A 26,777-nucleotide genomic window follows, 5' to 3' on the forward strand; every position below is an offset into this window, starting at 1 on the left:
CTGAGAAGCTCTAACGACTACGTAATCCGGGGGCAGCCGGACCCCGAGATAATAGAAACTAAAGGTAAGACTACAGTGTAGTTGTCCTGTTTGTAGAAGTTGAGCTCCAGTGAAGTAATCTCATATCGCTAGTGGTGTGCATACTGTACGTAGTTTGATGTTAGTATTTGTGACAGGACAAAGTTGATGTAGATAGTAATTTTTAGTGTGCAGTGTAGTGTATATAAAGTGATGTATTTTGTGTGCAAGGGGAAAAACTGTTAGATTTTGTGTTTTAGTAAGCAATTTAGGAATATGGTTAAGTTGCGTAGTCAACGTCCGAGCAATATGGATATTGAAGAACAACAATTAGCTAGTGAAGGAAATGTGGAACCGGGTGCCTCAAGTAGTACTAGTACTCTCTTTGAAGATATAACTGGCGAAAATGTGGGGGCAGGGCCACAGGAAGTAGTGCCACCGCCCACTAGTCATCAAGTCGATGTTGATAAAGAAATTGTACCACCACCAGAAAAGCAGGAACCAGAGAGTGGTAATCTGCCTGGTGGGTATGCAATTCAGGCTATATTAGAGCGTGTGCTAAATTACCAGGCAAAATTTGCGCAACAGCAAGCCGAGCGAGATCGCCAGCAAGCTGAACGAGATCGTCAGCAAGCTGAGCGAGATCGCAGGCTAGAAGAAAATTTACTTGCCCAGCAAGCCGAGCGAGATCGCCAGCAAGCCGAGCGAGATCGCCAGCAAGCCGAGCGAGATCGCCAGCAAGCCGAGCGGGACCAGCAACTTGTGCAATCGTTAGAAAATATGAAAAAAGAGATAGCAGATATGAAAAAGAATTACGAGTCGATACCTAAGGCCGTGCAGGAGCTGACTGAACAGGTCACCCACCTGCAAGTAGCAAACACTAACATGGTAGATGAAATAGGTGTCTTAGCCAACAGAGTAGAAAAGCTAGAAATAGATTCCACACAGCTTGTAGAGCAGAAGTGGAATGAACAGGCAAATAAAATTGAAACAGAATTTAACTCATGGCTAGAAGTGAAGGAGACTGAGATTGACACGAATATTAATTCTAAAGTAGAAGCAGCAATAGCAAATAGAGATTCAGAATCGTTCAGTACCGCCGTAAATAGTCAGGTACAGAACGATGTGCAAACCATTAAACAAATACTCAGTGAGGATATTCCGCAGTGGCAAGTGAATGTTAACAAACGGATATCCGATCTGGAGAAGGGTTTAGCACAAAGCAGGAAACAAGTGGAACAGGAACCTCTGTCGCCAACAGCCCATGGTTTTGGCAACGCACAAACTTATATGTGATACAACAATGGGGAATCTGTAGTCGATAATGCGAAGAGCTGTAGCTCCGGTTCGGAGCACACAGCATATGTCCCAGCAGCGAACCCATGTAGTTCAAAAATATTAGTGGAAGAAAGTTTAATTAAAAATAGACAATTTCAAACATTTACTACTGAAAGGAAATCAGTACACCCAGTGGTATTTATAAAAAGCTTTAAAAATATCTTACCCAGTGTATGGAACGAAACACAGAAAATCCAATACGTAATGTCGTACATTCAAGGTGACGCAGCACTGTGGGCTACAGAAGTAGCAGACAGCTGCAAGACATACGAACAGTTTGAAAGGGCATTTTTATCGAAATATTGGTCGCCGTGTATACAAGAGCGACTAAGAAAAGAGGTATATAATCCCGAACCGTACTCACCCCGTCTTGGGAATTTGAGGCGGTACTTTGAAAAATATATAAACAAAACACGCTACTGGGACGAGCCTATATCACCGAGAGACATAATAAGACTACTCAAATCCCATTTACCAATTCAGATCAAGGAGAAGTTAATACATGTACCAGAAAGCGACATGGAAAACTTCCTGTCGGTCCTAGATTCCATAGATTTGATACAGGAAGATGTAAAATCGGCGTGCGACCATTTGCGGAATAATGGGTCAGGATGTAATCACGACAGAAACAGTAGTGCACAGAACCACAACCATAGAAATGGTGGGGGTGGTAGCAAGCGACAAGAACAATCGCAAAATGGTAGTAACGGTAGAGGCCAAAACGGGTATGGACAACCAAATTATAACAAAAAGCGTCGATTTGACGACAGATACGAATCCGGAATATCAGGGACCAACCGCTGGAAAAATGCGCGAGGTCAGTGGCAGAGTAATTATAATGATAGTAATCGAAATTGGCAACAGAATCAGTGTAGAAGCCCAGAGCGACAGGCTAGTGACCGGTATGACAACAATAGACCACCACCGCAAAACGCGCCTATTGCGCAACCGTGGCGGCCTACAAATCAGAACGTACATATAGTGGAGGTCGCGGACAATAGCCGTCCAAGTACCTCCCAAGTAACTAATCCAACAAACTAGAATCGGCCTCGATATGCTCTCCATCGACGGCCGAGGGATGGAGTGAGAGCAACTCGAGTAATAACAGTAATAGACCTGGGATACGCATGCTGCGATACAACGAAGGTGTCAGTATGGATAAAGATCTGCTGAACGAACCGCACGAATGTAAGAAGGATAATAACGAAAATGTGCAAGCTATTATTGAAGCTAGAATCAATGATGTTGCAGTAAACATAATTATCGACACAGGTGCCTCAGTAAGTGTGATGAGTATGGAGCTATTTAAAGCACTGGGAAAGGGACATAGTATTCCGACCTTCCCGGTTAATAATTGTAAGGTGTCTGGAGCCATTAGTGCACAGAGCCAATCAGTTAAGTACCAGGTGCAGGTGGAGATTTATAAGGAGGGCGAAGCCATAGTGAGCTCGTTCCTCGTGGTTAAAGGATTGAAGGTGGCCTGCATTCTGGGAATAGATTTTCTCCGTGAGAGGGACGCATTGATCGACCCCTCCGTGGGGAAACTAAGCATAATTAATAGGGGTAGAAGGATTGAATTATCTATGATGAAATCGAAGGAGGTACTTGTGCCGTGCTGTAATCGAATCGATATCAAAGGTAGGAACCCTTGGGTACTACACATCGATGATTTTTCACATGCAACAGACCTCTATTACCCGAACTTAGAGGATCAAAATTTCGAAACAAATGTTGAGGCATTTCAGACTAAAGTGCACGAATCGGAAGGTTTAAATGATACGCAAAAGCAACAGTTGACGCAGCTGCTATCGGAATATACTATGGTATTTACCGACCGTCCAGGAATAGTCAAAGGGTACCACTATCACATAGAGGTGATACCCCATAATACATACTGTCGCGCAACCTACTCCATCCCTTGGTCGAGGAGGGAATTCGTAGCTAAAGAGATTCAGAAGACGTGAAGTTATTTATTCAGTGACACATAATATATAAAGAGTAATAGGTGTAAAAAGATTTTAATTGTGTTTTAGAATATAAGTGTGTTAGTATTTAGAAAGAAATTTGTGTGTAATGAAGTTGGGAGGAAGTGGAACCAGAAAGTGAGCAATAGCTTACACAGGACAGATTTTGTTTACAGACAATTAGTCATTAAGATATTATGTGCTTATTAAAAAATGAACAATTTTCTTGTTGTATAAAGGATTAATTTCTTGAACCATTTTCTATGTGTAGTGTGTAAGTGCAATTAATGATGCAATCTTATAGAGTAAGGGAATTGCTGTAATTGTATTAGGATAAGAAACCCTGAGAGAGAGAGTCTTTACTAGCCAGACATTGACTTTGCAATATGCAACAATGATGTAATGTGATGTTGGCTGCCAGTAGTGATTTGAGAACGACACTGGAGCAGAACCTAATTAAAAACGAGCCCGTTCCGTGGAAACTCCGTTCTGTATGTAGCAATGCTTCAATTGAAGCCTGTGTACTTGGTACACGACCTTGAATATTCATTACGCGATACGCGAGTTAAGTCAGACAATGCAGAACCTACACTGTAGTCATATAGGAAAAATCATTAAAAATAATGTTATTGCTGAACGAAGTATTTATTGAACAATATGCCCGAGTCAAGCTGTCATGCACATGGTAAAATCTGTTTGATAGATGGGTGATAATCAGGCAAGCTACACTAAGAAAAAAAAAAATATGTATAAAAAAAAAAAAAATTCACACACCGTTAAAAAAAATTTTACAAAAGGGACAAATACGCCTAGCAACAATATGAAGAGTATGTTGTGATAAAGTGAAAACAAATAAATGCTATGTAAATCAGAGTGACTATGCAAAGAACAGTTAAAAGGTGTTAAAAAATAAACTGTGTGCATAAACACTTAAGGACAGGACGGAATATTGTGTGTAGTAGGGACAGAAAATGACTGTTGTATCTGCACCAATATATACGTCGATAAATCTAGTGTTGAGTGATAGACTGTCCTAGTGCAGCGCTCAACGAACAATAGACAGTGTATAAAAACAGTAGTTATTGATCCGTTCGGAGACGATTTACACAAACATCGCTCAACGGAGACATGTAGTATGAGTGTAACGAACCATTTTCGCGTGTTGAAAGACGCTCTGGCAGTGCATCAACCGTGGAAGTGAGTGAAAACGTGTAGTACAATGTGCGTGTGACGAACTCTGAATACCAGTGTCACGATGCCACAAAAAACCTGTTATCACGCCAAAACATCCTGTGCATACCAGTGAAGCGACGGCTTACTGAACAATAAACGCTTTTAACAAATTGCCTCTTCTTCCACAGCTAGTAATCTGTGTCCTTAAAGACAGTACACCGTGTGGAATGTTTGTTTCATGCGCCACGACGGGGAGCCATGCGGAGAAGCAGAGACGAGTGCCGTGCCGCCATCCAGCCGGTTGCAGTAAACCACTGCCACTCGCCGACAACAGCGAATGGTTCAGCGCGGTTCGCGACTGCTTGGGCGCCACGCTAGCACGACCTCACTGTTATTGAGAGCCGGTCGTCGAACCCAGCGGCCGTCGGTACGCGGCGTTCCAGACGACGCTACTCAACAATTGCTTCGCGCCGCCCGCTCCATACCACATTGTTGTCATTCAAATGAACTATTAACTATATGTATAATGTGCTAACATGAATGGTGTTTAATGGACACGCAATGACGTGATAAACATTTTTTTTTGTTGTTATCCAACACGAACTCACAATATTCATGGATTTAGTGATGTATCGATCTAATATGTTTGCGTCATGTTAATGAAAGGTACTCGCACGAATGCTAGACATTTTAAACCAACTGTCGCGAGTAAGTGCAAAGACGGTTCATTATACTATTGTAAAAATGCGTAATAAGTGACTTTCATAACAATCCAAAATACAAGTAGTATATTGATAACAAAGAGACTAAAAGCGTAGCATGCTATCACAAATAGCCTTTGTTATATGTGGACATTGAATAGAGTCTAAACTTTTCGTGAGATGACCATGGCTCCGGCGCAGTTTTCCCAGGTTTTCTGATCGCACGTAGCCCGAATGGGGGAGCCAAATAAATGTAATGACCCTGGGACTAGGTTGACGGTCACCTCGCAAAGTGTAAGAACAGTATACGAAGTGTAATTAAACCTACCGTGTAAAAGAACTGAGTAGTGTAAAGTGAATGTTCCAACCAAAGTAATAAACCATAAACAAGACAGACGTTAGTGGCAGCATATTGCCGAACATTTTCATCGTTAGTCAAATGCTGCCAGGGGGCAGTGTAACGTCTTGTAATAAACAAAGACAATATATTAGGTAATAATTAAAATATTAGATGTGTCATATTGTGTCATTATGTAAAATTATGTATTATTTTCTTTATTTTTTATTTTTGAGAACGTCTGTGTCGGCGAATAATAAGACCGACACAGAAGATAAATGTTGTACAAAGATCACCAAATGAATTTGTATATAAGGCATGATGTAAAACAATGTCTTTGTCTTCTTAATCTGAAAGCTGCGAGATAAAGATCTCCTGTTGTTGTCGTAGAGAGCGCGAAGGTAGCATTCTTTTGTCGAGATTGTGAATTGGACGCCATTGCGCGTGAATGTACACAGGTCTGTAATTATTAAGATATTTAAATGTTTAAATAGAGTTGTTTAAATGAAAACTTGTATTACTTAAATGTTAAAGTGTGCCTGCCTATTATCCCATCCTGTTAAGATATTTTTCAGCCATATAAAAATATTATCTGTGGAGCTGAGCTGTGTGGAGAAAGAAGAGCCGCTGCCGCGGCGTATTTAAACGACTTACAATATAGTCGAGTATACCGCAAGGAAGCGGTAAAATAATAGTAAAATATAATATTATTTCTTTTAGCTCCCAGGTTGGCAGTGAAGATCAGCAGATTTTATGATGTGTTGCAGGTTGACGCGGGCTGCTGATAGGATATAATTTTCAGTGCAAATAATTTTATGTACCTAAAGAATCTGATAGGAAACTTGCTGTGCTCCGTTCTGATCTGGCTAAATTTTATAGTGAATACGTAATTTTCTTTAATGAGAGTCTCATGTTCTTGGGCTAGCCGTGGTATGAAATAGCATTTTAGTAAGAAATAAAATCCACTGCAGACTTGTATTTGTGAACGATCGTACGAACTGTAACATCAGTGATCATAGGACATTAATTTCAACTTTGAATAATTACGAAGTAGGAAAGATATATTGATACTTAGCATGAGTTGCAGTTACTAAAAATCGTTCTTTAAATTGTAGGCCAGATTCAGAACAATAATACTTCCATCATTTTATTTTGCTAAAAAAAGGTAACGATGATAAAGCAATTAAAAGCACAGCATTGTTAAAAGAATTTCACGTCACTCTTTCCATATATGCGTTGTTACGTTAATAATAATTAAAAATAATTAAATAAACCAGAAGGAGCAAAAACAATTTTTATAAAAGCAACAATTAACGAAAGGGCAGTCAGCAACAGCAATAGTTTTTTTTTCAGAGAGACGTGAAAAGTCCACAGACGGTTCAAAGTAGTGTATAGATTCTATTTCTAAAAACGGGAACATAGAATGGCAGTCACAACACGTACTGATAAACTCGCCGCGTTTCACAGTATCTGGGAAAAGTGGTTAGAAATCCTTCCTAAACTGTATAACACAGGGAAAAATGTGACATTCGAAGAGCAGCTGGTAGCATTTAGAGGCCGCTGTCCACTAAAGTGATACGTCCCAAGCAATCCGGCAAAATATGGAAACAAGATATCTACTCTGTGTGACAGCAAATCTTCATATTTACTGAAGGCCCAAATTTATACAGGAAAGGAGAGTGGAACAGCATCAGAAAAAAATCAGGGAATGAGAGTAGTTGCTAATATTACCTCTGATTTGCGAAGTCAGAATGTATCATGTGACAATTTTTTACATCATACAATTTGGGACAGCTGCTCCTGAAAAGGAAACTGACAATGTAAGGAAGCACACGTAAAAGTAAACCACAGATTCCACAAAATGTGAGCAACATGGAGGTTCATAGCTCTTCATTTTACTTCCCAGATGACACTATGGTGGTCAGTTATATTCCTAAGAGAAATAAGAATACTGTGGTAATGAGCACTTTCCACCTTGGTGGGGAAAGAAGTGACAGGGCTGATAAGGCAGCGTATTTGAAGAACAGAAGATTCTTTGAGAATGGTCAGGAGCATCCAAGACCCTGAAGGAGTGGCAGGTGTGGCTAAATCATTAACAACAAGAAATTCTGCTAAATGTGCGTGCTGTAAGTTCTGCCATTCAAGCAATGATAGTAAAACAAACATGTTGTCTGGGAAGTGTAATAAGCATGTATGCGAAACACACCTACTTGTGTCCAAACCGCAGTGAGTAAGAAGGAAAGAAAGCAATATGGACAGACCGACAGATGATTGTTGAGAATGACTTTTTGGTGGAAATGTCTGTTGTAATACACCCTGAACGAGAATTAAAATAATTAATTTCCTTTAGTGAATTTCTGTGAGCCGTGCACGGCTCATGTTCATGCCATTTATTGCTTGTCATCTTGTGTTTACGGTACTGCCGCATGTTTCTTATTCGATTTACTGGCGTCACTAATTTGCTTCTTGTCTGACTATGAGTGGCAGCAGCAGCGCTTATCGATAAGAGCACTGTCATACTATCTTTGCAGCAACCGCTAGTATTTCCGGATCGCCGTGTGTCGGGAGTTGAGTCAGGGACGGAGCAACAGTGAGGTCCGGACAGCCATGACTGAACCAAACACCGCCGACACACATGACTTGAATGGGGACGACCTTGGTTGGTCATTCGGTCGGTCCTCTCATCGGACGACGTGTATTTGGTCGCCGACCACTTCTGGGTTGCCGGCCGAAGTGGCCGTGCGGTTAAAGGCGCTGCAGTCTGGAACCGCAAGACCGCTACAGTCGCAGGTTCGAATCCTGCCTCGGGCATGGATGTTTGTGATGTCCTTAGGTTAGTTAGGTTTAACTAGTTCTAAGTTCTAGGGGACTAATGACCTCAGCAGTTGAGTCCCATAGTGCTCAGAGCCATTTGAACCATTTGAACTTCTGGGTTCTTCATGTGTGTCGACCTGTGATTCGTCCTTGTTGTTCACGGTCACTGGTTTTGTATTGTTCGAAATTTTGTGGAAGTGTATTCGTGGAACCGTGTGTAGCTTGTGTGGTTTTTGACTCAGCAGCCATTTTATTGTTGTCTGCAAGTTGCAGGCAGTCAGTCGGTCAGTTGGGACAGAGCAGCGAGGAAGTCTCCGCGGCATCTCTGACAACCACTGCGCCTTACAATGGAGATGAATTTTAACAAAATTAAATTTGTCGGCCTACCTACGCGCATGGAATGCTCATCTGTTCTGCAGCCTGCTAATATTAGGAATATTGATCTGCCTGTCCAAAACCAAATTTCATTTGCCGTACTTGCGATGTGCAATGTAAGACGGTATCTTGCCAATTTTCGCAAAATTCTTCTGCAGTACACTCTCGCTACGTGCAATTCGAGTTCATGAAGGTAAAGAACGAAAAATGGGGAACTAAACAACTGATAAATGAGAACAAAGGCTCCAAGTTAAACTACGCTTTATTAAGCCGTGACAACAATACACGTCTTCATAAAGTTTACACACCTAGACAAGTTAGCAAAATATTTCTTAATAATTTTCCTGTGTTCAATTATTTTCTTTGACACTTGTTTCAGTTATAAGACAAGACCATGTGCTTCAAATCAAATTACACAGTTACAATTTCCACTTTTATCATTCTTCTACTGATATAATCTCATTTCTTTACTCAAAACGTATTAGTACAAAATCCTTCTTAAATAATGCTGCCTCCACTACACGGCAGGCCACCTTCCATCCTTTTTAAACCGTGTACATATCCAGACCATCCAACACACACTACGGCTGCTCTCTTCAAAATAAGTAACCTCTCTGGCCAACATCCGTGGTCTTTGGTCCAGACTTACAAAGAATATGGTTATATCGATACAACAGGGCTTGAGTACATTTGTCAAATTCAGAACTTCTTTTACAATTATGGGCAAAACCACTTGTTCTCCATCTCTCTTCACCTGGTTCTTCTCTCTTTCCATTGTACTGTCCTCAAGTTTGTTTCCCTTAGACAGACCCTCTATTTCTACCACATTTCAGTTTTCCATCTTTCCTTAGCATGGGATTGCTACCTGGGGTATTGATTTCATTCAGTTGTTTCTCTTTAATTTTCGTATCTACATCTACATAGATACTCCGCAAGCTACCGTAAGGAGCGTGGTGGAGGGTACTCTGTACCACTGCTTGTCATTTCCCCCCTGTTCCACTCGCAAACAGAGCGATCGAAAAACGAATGTCTGTACGCCTCCGTATGAACCTTAATTTCTTGTATCTTATCTTCGTGGTCCTTAGGCGTGGTGTATGTTTGCGCGAGCAGAATAGTTCGGCAGTCAGCTTCAAATGCCGGTTCTCTAAATTTTCAGTAGTGTTTCTAGAAATGAAGGCCGTCTTCCCTCCAGGGATTCCCATTTGAGTTCCCGAAGCATCTCTGTAACACTTAAGTTTTGTTCGAACCTACCGGTAATAAATCTAGCAGCCCTCGTTTGAACTGCTTCGATATCTTCCTTCAATCCGATCTGGTACGGGTCGCAAACAATCAAGCAGTACTCAAGAATAGTGCGGTCTCCTTTACAAGTGAATAACTCTTTCCTAAAATTCTCCCAATAAGCCGAAGTCGACAATTTGTCTTCCCTACCACAGTTTTGACATGCTCGTTCCACCTCATATCACTTTGCGACGTTACTCCCAGATATGTAAATGACTTAACTTTGTCAAGCTGGACACTAGTAACACCGTATCCGAACATTACAGGTTTGTGCTTCCTACTCATCCGCATTAACTTACATTTTTCCACATTTAGAGCTAGCTACCAATCATCACACCAACTTAAATTTTGTCTAAGTCGTTTTGTATCTTCCTACAATCACCCAACTTCGACATCTTACCTTACACCAGACATCATCAGAAAACAATCCCAGACAGAGCGCTGTCCACCCTATCCGCCAAATCATTTATGCATATAGAGAACAGCAGCCGTCCTATCACACTTCCCTGGGGCGCTCCTCGCGATACCATTTTCTCTGATGAACACTCACCGTTGAGGACAACATACAGGGTTCTATTATTTAAGAAGTCTTCGAGCCACTTACATATCTGTGAACTTATTCCATATGCTCGTACCTTCTTTAATAGTCTGCAGTTGAACACCGTGTCAAATGCTTTGCATAAATCTAGAGATATGGAATCTTCCTGTTGCCCTTCATCCATAGTTCGCAGTACATCATGCGAGAAAACGGCCAGCTGAGTTTCGCACGAGCGATGCTGATTCGTGGGCATGAGCTGCTTAGCCTCAAAAAAGTTTATTACGCACGAACTGAGAATGATAATTGCAAGCTAGGTAAGGGGGCAGTGCCGTAGAGTACTCTGTGTAAAATCGAACTGGGATTCCATACGGACCTGGTGATATATTTGTTTTCAAATCCTTGAAACACATATGTATTCATTACCAGCGATGGCGAGGCATGACAGAATCTCTGACCAGAGAGTTATTTATCGTTGCTAGTCTGCGCTTGACCGCGCGAGAGTGCTCAGTTGCGAGTTGTACTCTGTCTGTAGTAGTCAGTCGGCAGTTGCGTGTACCGAGTCGGCAGGAAGAGTTGCGAGTTGTACTCTGTCTGTAGTAGTCAATCGGCAGTTGTGTGTAGCGAGTCGGCATGCGTCCGCCGTGTGCTCTGCCCACGAGTCTGGTCAGGAATGTGGTGGACGAAGTGTATTATAGTAGAAAGTAATGAAGCAGCATTGCGCTCAGCTAATAATGTATGGTAATTGTAATTAATTTGTTCAAGAAATGCACCAATAATAATTTTTTTATAAAGTAAATCTTTTAAAGAAAAGTAATCATTTCAATTTAAAGAATTTTTCCACTCTGTTGAAGAAAAAGCATTCATTTCAATTTAAAGAATATTTTCCTATGCATTTCCTCCAAGAATCAGAATTAAATATGGGCCAGCATTGCACGGAGCTGTGCCGAAAAATAGAGCAGATATAGACGCAGTTTTACTGAGGTAAGAATTTTGGTTTAATTATTTCACAGGGCCGTAGGTGAGCGCTGCTGTCCTTATAAAATTTATCAGGTTTAATTATTTGTGTTGAGATGTTACATTCAGTTCATGGTTCATTATTTAATTGACATTATTGTGGTTTTTGGTAAATTTTCATTTATCAATTTTGTGGGGAGTTTACATTTGGGCCATTATTATTCTTTAATTTGCAAGGAGGTTACGCTTGGCTCATTTTTATTATTCACTTTTGTGGGAAGACAACATCAGGCAGATTCTTTTATTATCATTGACTTTCTAATTTCTTGCGGGGACTTTCAAATTACATGCGGGGAGGTTACACTTGGCGACATCCGGTCCAGGATCGTATTTGTTTGTGAATCTTCTGATAAGTAGTCAGATATCTGCTCTTATTTACTTAATATAATTAGCATTTGGCGCAACGCTTTTACTAACTTTGTGACTTTCTTCCACAGATCATCGGCAATTTGTTGCTCTTTGTTGTAATAGTGTTTGTTGGATTTTGTATTGTCTTTGTTTCATTATTGAATAATTGTGATTTGTGTAAAAATGCCGCGAAAAACTGTTAATAGTACATCGCGAGGTACAGTGAATGAAATAACAGAGTTAAACAACTTGACCGATAATACTTGTGACACGCAGTGTAATGATGACAATCCTCCATTTACAGACAATCTGTGTGTACCGACCATTAATGTTGATTTTGATCCTAGTGGTGAACAGACGAATTCAATTGTGTCGTCTGTTAATCTAACGACAATAGATGACGCGGGGCGTTCTGTTGGAATGAGCGCTGCCCAGCTTGACACACCCGGTTTGCAGGATTTACGTGACGAACAGATAAATTTTTCTAATGAACATGAACAGAGTAATCAGAGTACGACGAACGTATTTAATTCCGGTGTAGTGACTAACAGTGCACATCCGATTGGGAAGCATTTTCAAGAATCACAGAATAACCAAATGGTTACACAAAACGTCACAATTGCAGGTACAGCACAGTGAATAGAGTAGGTAATATTGGTCTGGATCAAATTATGGCATTATTGCTACAAATTAGTGAAGATAACAAACAATTTAAGGAAAATTTCAAACAAATAAATAAAAATTCCAAACAACTTAATGAAAAACAAGACAACCTTAAAGAAGGTTTCAAACAACAGAATGAAAGACAAGACGACAATCACAAACAACTTAGTGAAAATCTCAAACAACAACTTAATGAAAATAACGAAAATCTCAAACAACAGCTTAATGAAAAATTAGACAACAATTCCAGACAGTTAAATAAAAAATTAGACAACAATTCCAGACAGTTAAATGAAAAATTATACAACAATTCCAGACAGTTAAATGAAAAATTATACAACAATTCCAGACAGTTAAATGAAAAATTAGACAACCATTCCAGACAGCTTAGTGAACAGATTAGAGCCGTTGCCGCGCAGTGTCATGATACTAAGGAACAATTACGTGTGGAAATTGAGGCTTGTGCTAGGAAGAGTAGTGGAGAAATTAGATCTGTTGCTCAAGAATTAAGGGATATGCAAACAGCTACAACAGAAACACTTAGAGAAGAAATTAGTGCAGTCGGTAAACAATGCTCTGAAAAAGCAACACAATTACGCGACGAGTTTAAAGTAATGACAGCAGAACTTTCGCGCACAATGGATGCAAAGATAGACGCGAAATTCGAACAACAGAACAGTCAAATTGACGAGCGTTTTAAACATCACCAACAAAACAGTGATACCCGTTTCCGTAAATTTATACAGAATCAGAATAACGTAAAACAACAAGTCATGGAAACAATCACCGCACAGAGGCAGGAAGATAAACGTAAATTGTTTCCGAAAGCAAAATGATACGTAGACAACAATATTGCTACAGTATCGGACGAAATTAATACCATCAAGCAGTTGAATACAGATTTACATGATGAAATTTCCGATCTTAAATCGAAAACAGATACACACACAGCAGATTTTCAGACAGTGACAGACAGACTCGAACAATTAGAACTAACACAGGATTCCGATGTCATTAAAGCTGACGTTAAAAAATTGAACGAAACCACACGTAAAATACAAAAACAAATTAATGCTTCTGACACTAAAAACGATGATCAGGTAAAAATACCGACTGAAAAATATGATGAATTGGCCAGTCGTATTGACGTTATTGAAAATAATAATGCCAGCAAATCAGACGATACTGCACCGATTTTGTTTAACCAAACACCTGAATTTCAAAATCTACAGCAGACAATCAATGAGATAGATTCGTCTAATAACACATTACGTAGAAAGTTGTCAACCCTACAGCAAGAAGTAACAGAGATGAAAAATATTTCAACATTTAACACGTCACAGCATACGGCGAATTCCGAACATTTCTCGCACTCACACAGCCAGTATAATTTAGGTAATCTACAGAGAGTACGTGAATTAGATTCCGAACAGTCACAGTCAAACAGATTCTCATACAATCCTGAACCTGTTCCGTCATACAAAGACGATAATTTTGATTACAAACATTTTCTATCAGTGAGAAAATTTAAAGTATTTAAAAATGACAGAACACAGATTCACCCACTGGATTGGATACAACAATTTAGCTTTGCTTTTCCACCGACTTGGCCCGTAACACACAAACTTGAATATATTTGCAGTTTTTTGGAAGGCGAACCGGCAACTCGTATGAGACCGATCGCGAGACAATGTTACTCGGTAGAAGAATTTCAGAATGCTTTTCTGTCAGCGTATTGGTCGAAGACGACACAGTGCGGAATTAAAGATCAACTAATTAGTTTACCGAATTATGAGAACTCAAATTTTCCCAGTGTCACGCAATTTTTTGAGCACATGGTCCAACAAAATCAGTACTTAAGTGAACTATACAGTGAATCTGCACTTATACAATTATGCATTTCTAAATTACCACGGTAATTTCGGCATTCAGAGATCTGTTACAGCTTTTGGAAGTACAGCAATCGGATTATTCCTTTATAAACAAAAATTTTTCTTATAATAACCAAGGTCAACAAACGTACAGCAATTACGATCAGCCACGTAATTTCAATAGCAAAGGTAACAGACGCTTTAGGAACGACAACCACCAGAACTTTAATAACAGAAAAAATTTTAATTATCAATATCGTCAAAATTATCAGCAACAGGAACCACATTTTGGTAACAATAGACGTTTTTCACCGCAGCAGCATGAAAGTCAGCCGGTTAGCATACCTAACCAACAATGTAATGCACAAGGTCAACCAAGCTTTAATGTTTCGCCGCGTGCACGTATAGTCTCAGCTCCAACAAATAGTAACGCACGGCAGCAAGGAAATAACTACGTACAGAAAACACAGTATTTTAATTCCTATCGCAATGCGCCGTATAGAAATGACTATCACGACAGACGTAAAAACAATGAGCATAATTTTCAGCGTACATCTAATAACAGTCGCTCTTACCAACAGCAAAATCATCCGCAAGAACATATTCTCATGAATGAGCCCGATAGTAGGTATCATCCAGAACGTAATACGTCTGGAAGAAACAACAGAACAGTTCAAATAGTCGAAATGCCACAGCATCCTCCCGAAAATAACAACACGTCAGATAGAATTTGACTAGATACTGTACAGGTCGCATCTTCCAGTAACACAAGCACTACTTTTGACACGCAGAATGTTGTTCACGAAAATGTAATTACTTTTGACGACATCCGAGACACTCTTTTGCAGGAAAGACCAGTTGTTCAGAAAACCATTTCACATCCTGTCATCGAAATTAAAATTGGTTCATCGAAATTTTCAGCAGTAATCGATTCTGGATCACCAATGTCAGTTATAAATGAAGAAACTTTCAACGAGTGTAACAAAGAGAATACCTATTCTACATTACCATTAGGCGAAACGAAAGTTAAAGGAGCAGTATCGAGTAAAGGAGTAGACGTTAAATTACAGACACATTTATCGTTTTGCATTGCAGGTCACACATTTCACTCAAATTTTTGGATTGTTCCTTTATTAACAACAGACGTTATTTTAGGTACTAATTTTCTGGTACAACACGACGCAGTTATTGATTTTCAAAATTCCTATTTAATGTTGAAGGATGAAAATCTACAATTGGCTTTAGAATTTCAGCACTCATTATCTGCAGAAGAACAAACAATTAATCGCACAGAGGTCATATCCGTATCACGTAACATAGACTGTAATTCCACATTGTTCACAGATACATACGTACACAACTATAATAGTCCAGACGAAGCCGACTATGACGTAATACCGATGATTTCTGATAAAGTCAAACAGAGCAGTGCAAATACAGACAACGAACGCACGCAACTACACAAAATTCTTTTACAGCAAGCTCCAGTTTTTGACAACGTTCCTGGTACTATGTCCGGTTTTATGTATGAATTTCAAGTTAAACAGCACGACGCATTTAAAGCCAAACATTATCCCACTCCGTACATTCATAGAGAACAAGTTAAGAAAGAATTGCAAGCTATGCTTGACCAAGGAATTATTGAACCGGCAGTTAGTCCGTACATAAACCCGCTCCATATTGTTAAGAAAAAAGATGGCTCACTTCGCCTCGTGCTTGATTCACGTCACATCAATGACATAATTATTAATGAAACAGATCGACCACAGGCACTAGAGGAACTACTACAGAAATTTCACGGTACTGCTATTTATTCTACTTTAGATCTGAAATTGGGATTTTGGCAAATACAGTTCCATCTGAACTGCAGAAAGTACACAGCATTTCTCTGTTTTGGTGACTGTAAATTACCATTCGGTTTAACTATTTCTTCTGCAGCTTTTATTCGCGGTTTGAACACAATACTTCCGACAGAACTTAAAGACAGAATCACAACGTATGTAGACGACATTCTTATTGCAGAAGCTAACTGGTCTGAACACAATCTGATTCTTGAACAACTGTTGCAAACTTTTCGTGCACAAGGACTCACAGTTAGTAAATCGCATTTTGGCAAAACTTCTATAATATTTCTTGGACATGTAATTTCAGCAGAAGGCATTGCGCCTGACCCGGAAAAACTTCAAGCCTTACGTGACATTACGGTTCCTACGACGAAGAAACAACTACGTAGCTTTTTGGGTTTAATTAACTTTTTTCGTAAATTTATTCATTACTCTGCTTTAGACACGCCTAGATTATCTCAATTGACAGGTAAAAACACTATTTGGTCCTGGGATAAGCAAGCACATTCTGAATTTATGAACCTGAAACACGCTTTGTTGAATGCGCCACTTTTATCGCACCCAGATCTTACCAGATACTTTTCCATTGCCACCGACAGTTCTAACACCTCTTTAGGCGCACATATTTTTCAGGAAATTGAAGAAGATGGCTCAACAGTAATTAAAAACATCGCATTTGCAAGTCGCATTCTGTCACCTGCTGAACGAAATTATTCCGTTACAGAACTGGAAACATTATGTGTTGTATAGGCTTTTACGAGATTTCGGCATTTTCTTTATGGAAGACATACCACCGTTTACACAGACCACAGAGCAATACAATTTTTACTTTCGGCTAAATTCACACACGACAGATTAAGCAGATGGAAACTTTACTTACAGGAATTTAATTTTTCAATTGTTCACATTCCCGGCACACAAAATATTGTAGCAGATGCACTATCTCGTTCTCTCGGCAACAATCAGCAAGACATCGCAACCAACTTCTGCAAAGCAAATTTCAGCGTCATGTACATTCAACAAGTTGCATTTGAAAATTTCATTTCTTCGTCATTACAAGACATAGCACAAGAGCAGAGTAAAGACAACGTATGGAAAGAGATTAAACACCTTTGGCAAGATAGGAATAATGTTACCATTAGAAACCATTACACTGTACGCAATGACATTGTTTCGCCGCTCTCATCCTGACAGCAACAATTGGTTACTATGCATTCCTGACGAACTTGTTAACAAATTAATCTAGTATACTCATTTAAGTTACGCACATTACGGAGCTAGAAAATGTTTTCTTATACTGAGACAGAACTGTTATTTTGCCAACATGGAGAAACATATACGACGAGTTTTAGCGTCATGTAAAATCTGCCAGAAAGCTAAATCAGATACGACTTCACATATTCCTCCATTATATCCCATTGTACCTGTTATATTGAGACATATGGCCGCTGTAGACATTTTTGGTCCGATTCCCAGAACTAATACAGGTTTTTGCTTCATCTTTGTCGCTGTTGAACTCACTTCAAAATTTGTTACCTTCACTCCGTTACGCAAAGCTACTGTTAAAACTGTCTCGAAAGCATTTGTAAAACATTTTCTATATCATGTAGGGCATGTGTTGAAAGTTATTTCCGACAATGGATCACAGTTTCGATCTGCTATATGGACACGTATGTTGTTGTTGTTGTTGTGGTCTTCAGTCCTGAGACTGGTTTGATGCAGCTCTCCATGCTACTCTATCCTGTGCAAGCTTCTTCATCTCCCAGTACCTACTGCAACCTACATCCTTCTGAATCTGCTTAGTGTATTGATCTCTTGGTCTCCCTCTACGATTTTTACCCTCCACGCTGCCCTCCAATGCTAAATTTGTGATCCCTTGATGCCTCAAAACATGTCCTACCAACCGATCCCTTATTCTAGTCAAGTTGTGCCACAAACTTCTCTTCTCCCCAATCCTATTCAATACCTCCTCATTAGTTACGTGATCTACCCACCTTATCTTCAGCATTCTTCTGTAGCACCACATTTCGAAAGCTTCTATTCTCTTCTTGTCCAAACTGGTTATCGTCCATGCTTCACTTCCATACATGGCTACACTCCATACAAATACTTTCAGAAACGACTTCCTGACACTTAAATCTATACTCGATGTTAACAAATTTCTCTTCTTCAGAAACGATTTCCTTGCCATTGCCAGTCTACATTTTATATCCTCTCTACTTCGACCATCATCAGTTATTTTACTCCCTAAATAGCAAAACTCCTTTACTACTTTAAGTGTCTCATTTCCTAATCTAATCCCCTCAGCATCACCCGATTTAATTTGACTACATTCCATTATCCTCGTTTTGCTTTTGTTGATGTTCATCTTATATCCTCCTTTCAAGACACTGTCCGTTCCGTTCAACTGCTCTTCCAAGTCCTTTGCTGTCTCTGACAGAATTACAATGTCATCGGCGAACCTCAAAGTTTTTACTTCTTCTCCATGAATTTTAATACCTACTCCGAATTTTTCTTTTGTTTCCTTTACTACTTGCTCAATATACAGATTGAATAACATCGGGGAGAGGCTACAACCCTGTCTCACTCCTTTCCCAACCACTGCTTCCCTTTCATGCCCCTCTACTCTTATAACTGCCATCTGGTTTCTGTACAAATTGGAAATAGCCTTTCGCTCCCTGTATTTTACCCCTGCCACCTTCATAATTTGGAAGAGAGTATACGAGCTAGAAACATTTCTCCGATATATATATCCAGGTACCATGCTTCTTCGAACCCTTGTGAACGAATAATGAAAGAAATTAGTAAACTGTGTAGAATATACTGCCATAAAAGACATATTCATTGGGACACACACATACACTCATTCCAGGATGTAATTAATTCCATACCAAATGAATCCACTATGCTATCTCCGTCGGTTATACTGAAAAATGTTGAACCACCTAACAAAATTAAAGAATTAGTAACATTTCCTACATCTCGTCGACTACGACACCATGAAATAATTGACATTGCGCTGAACATCAAACGTGCTGCAGAGCGCCGGAGAAGACAACAAAAACAGGTTTGTATACGCCGTGACTTTCACGTTGGACAGAAGATATTAGTATGTACACACTATTTATCCAACAAAATAAAAGGTAGGTGCAGTAAATTTGAACTTCTATACGCAGGTCCGTATCGGATTCGCAGCATTCCTCACCCCAATGTTGTACACGTCGAAACTTTGAGAACCAGAAAATCGAAAGGAAACCACCACGTCTCCAACATCAAACCCTTTATTGAATGAACAAACTTTATGATTTATCACACTGTAATGCCATTTCCTAATTTTTTTATGACCACTTATGCAATTATATTCACATGAACACTTACTGATGACTATCGTATTTTTTTTCTTGGCAAGTGCCCGGCAAGGTAAGGGTAGCAGGTCGCTCTTCTTGTCGTTACACATTAGACCGTGCATATTTTCCAGATGAACTTACACATTTTTATGACCACTTATGTAATTATATTTATGTGACTACTTACTGATGATTGTCGTATTTTTTTGGCAAGTGCCCGGTAAGGTAAGGTTAGCAGGTCGCTTTTCTTGTCGTTACACATCAGACCGTGCACATTTTTCCAGATAAACTTACGTATCTTATGAATAATTATGCAATTCTATCTAGTGACACATTAATTTTATTAAATTCTCTCTCCATTAAAGTCTACAATTCTCGCCTCTATTAACTACACAACATACAAGCTGAACACAAAGAAAGTCACATTTCTTGTCATCATTTTTTATGTATGTATGATTGTTTTCCTGTTTGTTTGTATGCATTATGAATTAGTTAAGATATAGCAAACACCAGTTGACTTTGACATTTTTGCACTACGATATCTCAACATCGTGACTATTTTACACTTCTTTTTTGCTGCTACATTGTGATACTCTGTGTACATTTTTTGCATCTGAACACTGTCGATGTTTTTGACATATTACGTTTTCCGTCATGGTATGCTGTATGCTCAAATTATGTTACTATAAACCAGTTTTTATTTAATGAGTATATGATTTAAATGCAAGACATTAATCTTTGTTCATCATTTTCAGAAAGAAATAACGCGTAAAAGAAATAAATTAAACAGAAATGGGAATTTCACCTACGGAATAAACGAAAGAAGATGCAAAAACCTTATGAGGAAGAGTAAATGGATCAGAATTAACAAGCATTAACAAGAATATACTATACACATCGTAGAATAGCAGTCTTAACTAATTTTTTTCTTTCAGAATACGAAGCGATTGATGCAGACTGTCAGACAGAACTTCACATCTTAGTTTTAGTGATGAAATATGATAGAAATAAGGAATAATTGTATAATGAATAATGAAGTGACTTTTTTTGCAGATGATAATGAATGATGATGAATAATGATGAAGGGTATGCTACTATGAATAATGAAGTTTTTCTTTACAGGTGATGATAATAATGGAGTTATGATAATGAAGTGATGGATAATGAAGTTTTTTCTTTACAGATGAGGATGATGTTGAAGTTTATGTATTTATGCTCTGTAGTTATTTAAGTATTTGTTGCAGTTCGTTTTGACAGTATGTGTTGTATTGCAATTTTTATTATTCACTTTTGTGGGAAGACAACATAAGGCAGATTCTTTTATTATCATTGACTTTCTAATTTCTTGCGGGGACTTTCAAATTACATGCGGGGAGGTTACATCCTTAAGTTGTTCCTCTACGCCGGGGATGCTTATTTCTATGTCGTCCGCACGGGAGACTGCCCGATGGTCAAATGACGGTATGTTTGTACGATTCTTCTATTTAAATGGCTCTGAGCACTATGCGACTTAACTTCTGAGGCCATCAGTCCCCTACAACTACTTAAACCTAACTAACCTAGGGACATCACACACATCCGTGCCCGAGGCAGGATTCGAACCTGCGACCGTAGCGGTCGCTCGGCTCCAGACTGCAGCGCCCAGAATCGCACGGCCACCTCGGCCGGCACGATACTTCTGCGTGAACAATTTCTTGAACGCGAATTTGAAACTTCAGCTTTCGTTTTGCTATCTTCAACTGCCACACCAGACTGGTCAACAAGGGACTGAATGGAAGCCTTAGACCCGCTTAGCGATTTTACATACGACTAGATTTTCTCTGGCTCTGCCAGATCTTTCGCTAAGATGTGGCGGTGGTGGTTGTTGTAGGCGTCGCGCATAGGTGTTATCACAGACACACGAATCTCTCCTAACCTTCGCTGGACATCGTTTGTACGATCCCTTTCGATCCTAGAGTGCAACAGCCTCTGCTTCCTCAGCATCTTATGAATTTCGTTATTAAACCATGGTGGATCTTTTCCATCCTTTATTCACTCACTAGGCACGTAACTCTCCAGACAACGATTTACAATCTGCATAAACTTTTCCCATAATTCCTCGATATTCATCTTACTGGTACTAAGCGATGCCAATTCACTGTCTACGTAAGATGTCAATAACTGCTTATTTGCTCTATCTAGCAGAAACACTCTCCTACCTTCTTGACTGATTTATTAACTTTCGTAATCAAAGATGCTACAATGACATCATGATCGCTAGTCCCCGTTTCTATACTGACGTTGTCGATAAGGTCCGGCCTATTTGTAGCTACAAGATCTAAAATATTTCCATTGCGTGTGGGCTGCAGCTAGCTGCCCAAGACAATTTGCAGAAACGTGTTAAAAAGTATTTCGCACGACTGTTGTCCGTATCCCACGCAGTGAATCCATAGCCATCCCAGTCTATACTCGGCAGGTTAAAGTCGCCTCCAACTAGTATTGCATGATCTGAGTATTTACGAGCTATTGACCGTATACTTTCTTCGAATGACTCTAGAACTGCCACAGCGGAATCGAGTGACCGGAAAAACATCCAAAAATTAACTTCGTTTCACCTACACCTGTTATACGCTACCAGGCTACTTCACTGTCGCAATACTTTTGTCAATTGGAATGAAAACTCCCTCTCCTATGACCGCTAATATGTCTCTCCGATATACGTTCCACGACTCGCTAAATATCTCAGAGCTTTCCACTTCGTGTTTCAGTCAACTCTCAATCCCAAGACTAATTTGAGCGCGAGAACTTTCCTGGAGGGCAGTAAATTCGAGAACTTTATTACGAATACTTCGACAGTGTACTGATAAAATTGTGTCAGTCAAAGTATCTTTATTCAGAACGCCGTTTGACTTCCCTGCTGTGAATCTACTGGCGAGTGTTCATCAGAACCTAGCCTAAAAAAGCCTCATATGCACTCCACAAGTACGCGAGTGGGATCTATCTCTCGCCTAGTTATACATGCTTCTGCATCCGTGCATTTTTGGATGGCTGTTTCTGTTTTGCCATTTAGCACTTTCTGTCGGTCTCATTTTTTAATCATCTGTATTCCTTTTTGCCTGCTGCATTTGTTGCATTTTTACAATTTCTCTTTTCATCGACTAGGTTCAATGTCTCATGCGTTATGCAAGGATTTCTGCCGGTTTTTGTCTTCTTGGGTATTTGATCTGTAATTTCTTCAGCTTTAACCAGCAGTTCTTAATACAGATAAAAAACCCCATCTGCCTCTGAATATGTTTTTCAATTTCAAATCTCGTCTCGAAATCTCTGTCTTACCACGATGTAATCTAATTGAAAACTTCATCTGTTCTTCCACGAATACAACGCGCTTTCACTGTTTTTAAACCAAGTATTAGCGACAATCAAATTATGCCCCACCCTTTTCCTGCAGTACATATTGTTCTATTATTTTTTTCTTCTATTCCTTTTTCTACTATCAAATTCTATTTCCCCATCACAATTAAATTTTCTTCTCCCTTAACTATCTGAATGATTTGTTTTATCTTTTTATATGTTCTTTTAATCTCTTTATCATCTGCAGAGCTAGCTGGTATACTCAACAAACATATACAATTGCATTGGATGTTGGCCTCCTATCTATCTTGGCTGCAATAATGCGCTCGTTATGCTATTCATAGTAGCTCACCTACATTCCTGTCTTCTTATTCATCATTAGGGCTACTTCTGCATTACCACTATTTGATTTTTTATTTATAACTCTGTATTCACCTGACCACAAGTCCTATATTCCCTGACACTGCGCCGGTCGTGTGGCCGAGCGGTTCTAGGCGCTACAGTCTGGAACCGCGTGACCGCTACGGTCGCAGGTTCGAATCCTGCCTCGGGCATAGCTGTGTGTGATGACTTTAGATTAGTTAGGTTTAAGTAGTTCTAAGTTCTAGGGGACTGATGACCTCAGATGTTGAGTCCCACAGTACTCAGAGCCATTGGAACATTTTGAGCCTGACACTGCTCTTCGCTAATTCTCACTATATCCAGTTTCAACCTATCCATTTCCCTTTCTAAACTTGCAAGTGCATCTACCGGAAATCTAACATTCCAAACTCCGACCTGTAGAATATCAGTTTTGTTTCTTCTGATGACGACATCCTCAAAATGGCTCTGAGCACTATGGGACTTAACATCTGTGGTCATCAGTCCCCTAGAACTTAGAACTACTTAAACCTAACTAACCTAAGGACATCACACACATCCATGCCCGAGGCAGGATTCGAACCTGCGACCGTAGCAGTCCCACGGTTCCGGACTGCGCGCCTAGAACCGCGAGACCACCGCGGCCGACGACATCCTCCTGAGTAGCGCCTGCCTAGATATACTAATGGGAGAGGGAGCTATTTCACCTCCGGATATCTTACCCAAGAGGTTTCCATCATCATTTAACCATACAGTAAAGCTGCATGCCCCCGGGAAAAAATAATGGCTGTAGTTTCCCCTTGCTTTCAGCCGTTCGCAGTACGAGTACAGCAAAGCCACGGTGGCTAATGTTACAAGGTCAGATCAATCAGTCATTAAGAATGTTGCTCCTGCAACTACCGAGAAGGCTGCTGCCACTTTTCAGGAACCACACGTTTGTCTGTCCTCGCTACAAATACCCCGCCGTTGTCGTTGCATCTACGGTATGGCTACCTGTATCAATGAGGCAAGCAAGAAACCCCCATCTCAGCAATGGTTCATGTGACGCATATGTAGTGTACACGATCAAAAGCAGCATTCTTTAGATTAATCTAGGAGACAAGGAAACAACATTTTATACATACCACGGAAACACAGCGAAAAAGGACCATGTGAATTTCGTAATTTTCTACATGGCAATATTGTCAACAAACTGTTAAAATGGTTCAAATGGCTCTGAGCACTATGGGACTTAACTTCTGAGGTCATCAGTCCCCTAGAACTTAGAACTACTTAAACCTAACTAACCTAAGGACATCACACACATCCATGCCCGAGGCAGGATTCGAACCTGCGACCGTAGCAGTCCCACGGTTCCGGACTGCGCGCCTAGAACCGCGAGACCACCGCGGCCGACGACATCCTCCTGAGTAGCGCCTGCCTAGATATACTAATGGGAGAGGGAGCTATTTCACCTCCGGATATCTTACCCAAGAGGTTTCCATCATCATTTAACCATACAGTAAAGCTGCATGCCCCCGGGAAAAAATAATGGCTGTAGTTTCCCCTTGCTTTCAGCCGTTCGCAGTACGAGTACAGCAAAGCCACGGTGGCTAATGTTACAAGGTCAGATCAATCAGTCATTAAGAATGTTGCTCCTGCAACTACCGAGAAGGCTGCTGCCACTTTTCAGGAACCACACGTTTGTCTGTCCTCGCTACAAATACCCCGCCGTTGTCGTTGCATCTACGGTATGGCTACCTGTATCAATGAGGCAAGCAAGAAACCCCCATCTCAGCAATGGTTCATGTGACGCATATGTAGTGTACACGATCAAAAGCAGCATTCTTTAGATTAATCTAGGAGACAAGGAAACAACATTTTATACATACCACGGAAACACAGCGAAAAAGGACCATGTGAATTTCGTAATTTTCTACATGGCAATATTGTCAACAAACTGTTAAAATGGTTCAAATGGCTCTGAGCACTATGGGACTTAACTTCTGAGGTCATCAGTCCCCTAGAACTTAGAACTACTTAAACCTAACTAACCTAAGGACATCACACACATCCATAACCGAGGCAGGATTCGAACCTGCGACCGTAGCGGTCGCGCGGTTCCAGACTGTAGCGCCTAGAACCGCTCGGCCAATTCGGCCGGCCGTCAACCAACTGTCTCCTAAAGTGAAAGAGCTGCATTTATTTAGCTACAGCTGCCCTGGATGAAAGCAGAATCAAACGCTAGTGAGGTTTTTAATGCCACTATATCTGGTAGGGTGCAAAACGTAAATATTTATTTTATGGTTCGGGGTCACCGTTTCCTGCCATGTGACCACGATTTTAGGGGAACAAGGAAATTTTTACACTATCTTCACAGAATATATGCACCAGATCAATATAACGAACTGATACACCGGACCAAGGTGGCATTTCCGGCATGTAAAGTAATACCCATACTCACTCAGGACTTACGTAACTTGAAGACGTGTTAGCAAGGTTTATTTAAGAAAACCACGAAGGGTCGCAGAGTACACAAACTTTTCAAACAAGCAAATTCAAACATTTTACATTTACTTGTGCTCAAGAACAGAAAGGTTACCCCGTCTAACATGAATTCATTGATATCGTCCTCACTGATAACTTTTCTGGCATCCCGGTCAGGCGGGGTACTTCCTTGAAACACGCATGGGTTTACTACGTTAATTGCCTGTCTAAGCTCTTGTTCATTCCAAGGTGCGCGTCCTCCAATGGTGCATGTGTTTTAAATGCAAACTGCTCTTCCAAACACATGATTAAGGCGACGCATGGAACACAGCCATGAAGTTTACGCGCTTATTTCAGGTCGCTCACGTTTTGTACGTCAGTCACGTTTGTTTTTCATTTTGCAGAGCTTGAGGTGATGTTTTTAGCGTGTCCTGTCGGTTAATATGGCACTTTTGAAGTTGGTATTTGGTACGCTGCACAATTTTGAAATTGTAAAATATGACTCAGACAATGATAATTACTAAAGTAGAATTCGATATTCGTTATCTTGTGAAGGTGATTACAATGCAAAGTGTAGTTATTTTAGCCGGCCGCGGTGGTCTTGCGGTTCTAGGCGCTCAGTCCGGAACCGCGCGGCTGCTACGGTCGCAGGTTCGAATCCTGCCTTGGGCATGGATGTGTGTGATGTCCTTAGGTTAGTTAGGTTTAAGTAGTTCTAAGTTCTAGGGGACTGATGACCACAGATGTTAAGTCCCATAGTGCTCAGAGCCATTTGAGCCATTTTGTAGTTATTTTATTGAAAAATTTTCGGAGTCATCTCAAACCAATTGCATTATGATGAGACAATATTCGTAACTGGTACGATTTGTCATCTTTCGGAACGGAACAAAAACAAAGACAAAAAAGAAAGCGCGAGTAGAAACTTTAATTGTAAAGCAAATACAGGAATCAAGTTTTTAAAAGCAATTAAGAATGCCTTAAAAATTCGCCGTTAATGA

This window comes from Schistocerca nitens, chromosome 9 (genome assembly GCF_023898315.1).
Source record: "Schistocerca nitens isolate TAMUIC-IGC-003100 chromosome 9, iqSchNite1.1, whole genome shotgun sequence".
NCBI classification, from domain to species: domain Eukaryota; kingdom Metazoa; phylum Arthropoda; class Insecta; order Orthoptera; family Acrididae; genus Schistocerca; species Schistocerca nitens.